The 7,798-nt window shown below is 38.9% G+C and overlaps 1 long non-coding RNA gene across 1 annotated transcript; it reads left to right on the top strand.

Annotated features, from left to right (window-relative positions):
* Window positions 1-351: 351 nt before the first annotated feature.
* LOC108502172 lies at window positions 352-7,139 on the top strand. The gene is made up of 2 exons (XR_001876353.1): window positions 352-479; window positions 6,752-7,139. It is a non-coding gene; the product is annotated as an uncharacterized LOC108502172 (long non-coding RNA).
* The last annotated feature ends 659 nt before the right edge of the window (window positions 7,140-7,798 follow it).

The raw sequence follows: 7,798 nt of genomic DNA, 5'->3' as shown, positions 1-7,798 counted from the left end.
CTATTTTCCAGGTTTTGTATAGGTTTTTAAAGAGCTTATCAGACAATTGTCCGTCCTCTGTCTCAGTCTGGCGTAGGATGAGTGTATGTTATGTTCTTCTGAAATGTCAGGATTTGCGAGAGGGGACTCTATTTTAGAGGAAACTTTAATTTCACATGACCAATTGAACAGTTAGGCACTCTAAACAGAGTCCACCTTAATATCAACAGGTTTATAATAAAGCAAAAGATACTGACAAAAATCTACAGATCAGCTGAAGGATCTGTTTTATAATAAGGTGAGTCATTCTTAGTGCTCTCAGGTTGTGCTAAACAGGCCTCCTTTGTTCATACGCGGGTAACTACAACCTCGGGGCTGCGTGTCTGCCACCTAAATCATCTCATTTAACCTCCAGCAGCTCCAGAAGGAATCTGCAATAGCCATGTACCATATTCATTGTCTGCAAGATGATGTCTCAGATACCTTACATACCTCAGAAGGTATCAGCCATTTGTGTGGACAGCTGAATCAAATCCTTTCCCCCATTGATTGCAGTGGGATCTTAGACACCCAACACATAGACAGCCTCTTGCATTGTAGACACTTAGAGCCTGAAGCTGATGATGCCCCAAATTTTCCTGATCCGCTCAGAGGGACAAAATAAGAAGCAATTTTGTTACATGTTACTCTTTGGTATATTTCAGGAAAAGAGCTTGATTAGTCGTAGTCACTCATTATTCACAAATTTGTTTTGAATTCAAGAAGTTTATTTGGATAGGCGACTCATTTAGAGCAAATTCTTTTGTTGATTTTGATCAGTATTGGGTTATTTCCCAAACATGGCTATTCGTGCAAGTCATAAATGACTAACAGCAGAGTTGTGTAGTCTCTAGACACAACATCTATCTTCCCACCATTCTCAGCAGAAATGTTCACAGTGTTGATTGCCAGCTGAAGAACTAGCTCAGGCCCTTCAGAGAATTTGCAGCTCAAAGGCTGGCACTAAGAGAGTTTCCTCTGCTGAGCCTATTACATGGTGACCCTCCACAGCTCACACAGAGAGGTGAGGACTAAAGAGAGCTGAACTCAAGGCAAGAAAAAACAAACCAGTGCTGATATCAAAGAAGAACAACAGGCAAATCAGATGTAAGTCTACAGCCTTACATGGATCACCTGAGATCTTTGATCACCATTATCTTGTTTCAGACCCACAACTAGAATCACATTTTTGTGCATCAGCCCATCTCCATTTTCAGTACAATGGTGGTGGGGTTTCTTTAAAACAGCATGGATTCCTCTAATGAAGGAGCAAGTAAAATTATCTGTACTCCCCTTTACCAGAATATCCTAATCTTGAATATTTTGATAACAGCATAAAATTCTTGGAGCTGAAGCCAAAGACGGAATTTCCCAAGGCAGAAACTGGCATGGTATTTTTTCTTCTTTTTCCAGTTTTCCAAATTCAAATAATCAATACCACTACCAGATTCAACCAAGTACTAGAATGATTTTTAATGCCCACACATTGCACCAAAATTCTGCGGTTTGAGTACATCTTAGAGACAATTCTGTTTCTCAAACTGAGATATTTCCTCCAAGCAGTAATCAATTTGCCCTAGGGGTGTGCAGCATTCATGCTTCTCCCTTCAAATAGGAGGTGCAGCTAAAACAATTCCCCAGCAAAGACACAAAAAGATGTTCCACATTCCTGGATGCTTCTTCTGAACCATAGTGTATATAAAAGCAAGGAAAGAGGCTACTCATGATGCTTAATCACTATAGGATAAATTATCTGTAAGAAACATGGTAGAGTCATATCATGCCTTTGTGATTACACAAGATGAAGCACAAAGTAAACTTTTGTGCCAGAAATTTTTCCCTCTATCTAACTGAGCTTATTCAACTGACCTTTGCAGGCAAGATTTGCTGGCTCTTTACCCTCCTTGAGCATTCCAGGGGTGTTGTCCAGCTTAGAAGGCATAGAAAGAAGAGTAGCCTCCTTTCTATGGAGAGGGGACAAATAATTTGTCTGTATGAGAGCTATGTAAAAAATCAAAACCTCATTCTTCGGTCCTCAACATCAAATGTGCCTAAGAATGAAAATACTAGCATACCCACTTGGTAGTTTCAGCATCTTTGAGCCCAGGTTGAGATTCTGTAAAATAATACCTGCTATAGGCAGCATTAGTCAATTCATTAGTTTGTGCTCTTCTAATAAAAAAGGAAAGAAACCTGTATTTAAAGCATATTTGGTATCATCCTCTATTGGAAGTGGGACTGGAGTCTAGTCATTGATAATAAGCCAAGACAAAGGAAATGACTGATGGCTGAATTTAACACCAAACAGAAACGAGTCAAACAGATATGAAATTAAAAGGCTTGGGTTTTCACCTATGTTTTTCCTTTTTTTTTTCCTGGTATACATTTTTCTCTGTTCTCTGGTCTTAAAGATGCTGTGTTTCAATTATAATCTTTCATAAAGGATTGTGCTACAAAGTCTTTTACGTTATGTCCACTATTTTTAGAGAGCCTTTTAATATTTTTTTTTTGTAATATGTAAATAAATAGTTGTACCCAATTTCTCATGCCATTTTTGAAATCTATTTTTATAGTCAACTTTGCTATCATACATCTTCATAATCTCTTTCATGACCACAAATAGTAAGGGCTGACCTGTGAGACATAGCATTCATCTCAGAGGATTTGCAATCTGAAAATCATTGCCTACCAACCAAAAAGAGAAAGTAGAAGCATAGGGACAGTTTAGGGCTCCTATTCCTTTCTGCAAGATCTATGCAACTGATATGCTGCTCATGAAAGAACAGAATGTTTGGACACCTGTGCCAGCCCAGTACCCATCCAAGAAGGTTTCATAATCATGCTTATTTATGGAATCAGAAGAAGATGCCAAGTCAGGTGGGAAAATAAGAGATGGAGCTTAAGTCGTAGCAAATATTCCCCAGTGAGGGGGCAAAGGGAAGCAATGCTGTTGTCAAGTGCAGAGTAGGGAGGGAGAGGGAGGAGGAAATTTCAGAGTGATTAGATCCCACAAATAGGCAGAGGAGTTAGGAGGGAGAGATGTGGTAGAAGAAAATTGAAGGTTTTTCTGAAAGTCAAGGGTGAAAGAAATAAACTGAACACCATAAAAATACCCAGACTCTGAAAGAGGTACCAGCAGTAAGAGAAAACAGTCAAACAGTGTTACACTCCACAAACATGGATGGGTGCCACAGGACTGAATGCAAAAGAAAACACTAACCTGGACTTCAGGAAAATGATGAGGTATTCTACCTGCTCCCTGGATTTCAGGGGACGTTATTCAAAGGTAGGAGAGAGGAAGCACCTGGGCACCTGGTTGACTTAAGCCATGGAATGTCATTTGCTCAGGAAAAAGTCACTAGAGAGGTAAACCACCAGAGTAACGAATGACGAGTAAACGAGAACCTGAAATAGGAGAGGAGCAGACTTGAAATGGTTGATAGGGATGCTTTCAAACTCACCCAGTCACCTCATATATTCTCCAGAAAACTTTCAGTTTCCCCCTTGAGTCCTTCCCATTCAGTCTTTGTTTGACACTCTTACCAATCTACATTTCCTAACAGCTTTTCCAACTCCCATTCCCCTTCCTGATATCCTTGCCAAATCCAAGCAGTATCTTTCATTTTTTCCCTTCCCCATATCACATACCAGAACATAATTTTCACAACCTGAGGGTGCCAGCTCTGTGCTGTGCATTAAAATGACATTAAGCATTATGTGGACCAACGGAAGCTAGAATATTTTTTTTTATGGGGTGGGGGTAGAGGGACAGGAGAGAAGGAAGAGGGCCTTGTATGTAGGCCTTCTTTAGCAGAACATCCTATAAGAAACATATGATAATGTAATCATCACAGATATTTGACAAATGTTACTCAGCTCATTTTTTCCCTTCTTGATGACATATCCCAGGCTTTACACTGAGCTTCCCAAAGATAGATTGTGCATACAGCATGTATCTAGAGGAATGCAAAAGCAAAAAACCAGAAACACTACATTTGGGAGAGATTCCTTCACACTGACTTCTTCAGCAAGATCTGCAAATGAAGTTATTAAAATAGCTAACACAAGCCAGTGTTATCTGAAAGCAAGCAAATATTTTATCAGGAATAGTAACTTTGTTTAGTTTTAACATTTAAATCACCATCACACAGGAGCTGTGTTTTACCCCTTTGGTAACATTATTTACCCTTCATTTATTTGACTGGGAAAAAAATATAATGAAAGCTAAAAAAAATCATGAAAATTAGAGAAAACATTTACTGAGAATCGTATCATGTTGTTTATGACTGAAATCATATGAGTAGCAAAAAGTGCTTTTAAGAAATAATAGTTCAGAAATTTATCCTAGAAGCTTCACATAAAAGAAAAAGTCAGACCACTCTTCCAGAAAAACACTGGAATAATGCTTACTACGAATGATTGTTGTCATCTTAAGAGGGTACTTAGCAGAAAATAAGGTATAGTTGGAAACTTAATTTCATTTTTTGGATTTTGAAAATACGTTTTTTTGCAGGCAATATGAAAGTCTAGCACTTTTCCTTAAAAATCAGTGTCATTAAATTATTTTTCTCTACTTTCTTCTTATTCTAGAAATTTTGTTGAATGGAAGTGAGTATCAAAATGGGAAAAGCACTTCTCCATATTTTCATATTATGATCCAGAAAGCTGGAAAGCAAAGAATTACAGAAAGAGCATGCAACAGAGGATGAGAAAGGAATGACATTTTTCAGAATTTCATCAGGAAAATAGTCTTTCTTATAGGAAAAATATGTTAAAATCCCAAACCCTTATGCACTTTATGAAAATAGTATCCCTTCCAGATTTTCATGGTACTTCCAATATACTAAAATTGTCTCATTTGGCAGCAAAGGAGCTAATTGTTCTTTACCCTTTAGAGCTCAGATAACAGCTGATCCATCTTGTTGAATTAAATCTCCTTGGACGATGCTCAGAGTGAGATCAAGGCTTTTTGTTCCCCCAATTCTCTCCCCATGCTGAGGAGGTCAGACTTTGACTCCTGGACTTTCATGCAAGAAAGAATTTACAGTCTCTAAGATGCTTTAATTTTCACAGATTTAAAATTCTTAGCCCTGCTTAGCAATGTATCAGTTTTATGTTTGGATCCCAAAATGTCAGATGAGAGGAAGGATATTCAGCAAGTCCCTGTGTTTATTTGACATTCCAGAACTAATACACATTGTGTGGACAAAAGCAATGTTTTACAAGTTTTCACATCGCATTCTGAAAGTAGTGTTTTCTTTATAATCTATGTATCTTTATGTAGGCTGTAGGCCAGGTTAAGCAGGGTGATGCAAAGGCTGGGCAGAGGGCCTCTATTCACAAAGGAACACTTATTTCACTTCTTCTTACATGGCTATCTGTACCGCCAAGCTCACGCTGAGGGATGTTTTACACACACCACACAGTGTGTGTTGAGCTCCTGACTCGCTCCTCTACTTTTATTCCTTTTGTGCAAACCAGGAGGTGGGACCAACAAATCTAACCATCAGCGGTGGTGATGGGGCAGAGGACAGCTTTTGAAACAGAGCCTACAATTTTAGCTGTTTGACATATCTTGCCATCAACTCATGTTATTGCCAAACATAATTTCTCTAGTTTCACAGTGTCATGCCCTGAAAGAGATTCCTTGGAAAGTGGTAGCAAAGCAGACCACTCTGAAGGGATGATATAGTGATGCTAACAGCCATAACATGGCACAGTGCCATGCTCTCTCTTTGAAATGTACAGTGAGAAATGGCCTGTATTTCCATGGCAATATATTATCTGCCTGAGAAGCAAACGTTGCAAAGCATAGAAATTCAACCCCGATCCATCAGTAACACAGATATTTTAGCAGAAAGAGAGTTACTAGTTGAGCACTAGCAGAGACATTTAGCAGGAAAGTGGTTACTAGTGGAGATCACAATATCTTTAATGCATTGTTCAATTAAAGGTTGTTTTGTAATGCTGAAGCTTTCTCATCTGCAATTAGAGAAGAGGCAGAGGTTCCTGAATGCTCCAGGTCATTGGAAGAAGCATGTTCAACACCTTGTTGACCTTTCTTCTTAGTCCTTTGCGTAAATTTGAGCCAATAAGTTCAGTATATAGAGTTGAAATCCAGTACATACAATAAAAGACACAAGGATTTTCATGAAAACTAAAGCAGATGTGCAGAATTTAGGCCTAACATTTCAATACAAGACCCACCTACTGAACTGCCAGTTCAGCAAGTACTCTTATTGTTTCCTTGGCTGGTCTGTAGATGTTTTATTCTCTGTTTCTGCACTTGTCCTATCTGGGTTGGTATATCTCTCCTGTATACCTCTGGTAAACAAGTACACTACTGCATTGACCACAGACTCTCAGTGACTTAAACCGTGTGCTCAGACCATCTCTCATCTCCGTAATGGTGGACTTGAACTCTACATGAAACACAACACTGCCACCTTTTTTCTAAATGCAGTTGCACCTATAGGTTGTTCCTCCTCTTTTGAGATGCAGCATCCCACCAGCTAGAGCTGCTGCTCCGGCTGCAGGAGGCACCAGGGCTCCGCAAGGTGATGGCAGGCACCCTCTCACCTGCTCAAACGCAATCATGGAGCAGAAACAAATGCTACTTCTATGACCCCACAAAAGACAAAATGGAGCACAATTCAGAGGTTTAGTGGCTACAGAACTAGTGTGGCTGAGGGATAAAATGAATTTTGCTCTTTTTTATTCCTGTTTATTTTAGAAGGTGTTGGAAAGAATAAAGATTTTTCTCTTCTCCCTAGTGTCATTTGAAGGAAAATCATCTTCATGCAACTTCCAAGAACGATGAAATAAAGGCATTATTGCCTGGCTTCACAAGTCTGACATTAACATGATGCTATAGCAGATGGATCCCCAAAACCAAGCAAAAAGAGCCAAATGAATGACCCTGCCACAGTCCATCTCTACTACTAAAGAAAACCAAAGCTAACAAGCTCTCAACAGGACTCTCCAAACTGAGTTACATCATATACTTCCATTCTGCTTCATAAGCATTATCTTGGTACACAATTTTTCTATTTTCTGGTTAATATAGTTCCCAGATTACATGCAACAAAATTACATCAGTTTTATTAAATTACAACATAAAATGTTGCTCTGTCAACAAGTTTTTTTTTTCACTTAGGTTCATACAAATGCATATATGCATCTTGTGGTTAGATTTCAGTACAGTTGTAGAAGAACTAATTCCTGAACAACAATAAAAAAACTCAGTCAATAGCCAGGGGAAGAAAGTCAGAAAGGAAGAGATAATAGGAATTAATAAGCAAAACAGGCAACAATGAACTGGAACCTGGTGGGCCTTCAGCCATTTTACATCTAGTACCTGAAGCAGTGTGTGTAAAATCATTATCAATGTGATCTGGTCCGGACTGATCATGTCTGGGGTAATTCAGATACTGAGCTACAAAGGAATAATGGCAAAATCCTCATACTTGCTGTCTTTGTAGCCAGGGGGTGCCTTAAAGCCCATAATTCCAGATGACAGAGAGTTCCCCCGACAAAGAAGATCATTTTAAAGACATGTTTCAAGCACCAATTTCAAACTTTGGCTCCAGTTTTACTTGGTTTTATCTGCATGCCTGAGGTTTATGCATTAAAAACCACTTCGCAGTACTGACAACCTAGCAATAGAAAAAGTTTTTTATTGTGCTGGAAGACAGTAATGCCAGGGCTGTTTTTTATTACATTCACGGATTGTTCCCAATTCTTCTTTTTTTTTTCCATGAGGGGTTTCCCTAAGAACAGT

The sequence above is a fragment of the Lepidothrix coronata genome, unplaced genomic scaffold (assembly GCF_001604755.1).
Source record: "Lepidothrix coronata isolate B3197 unplaced genomic scaffold, Lepidothrix_coronata-1.0 Scaffold113, whole genome shotgun sequence".
NCBI lineage: Eukaryota > Metazoa > Chordata > Aves > Passeriformes > Pipridae > Lepidothrix > Lepidothrix coronata.
This window is presented reverse-complemented; position numbering and strand designations above follow the sequence as displayed.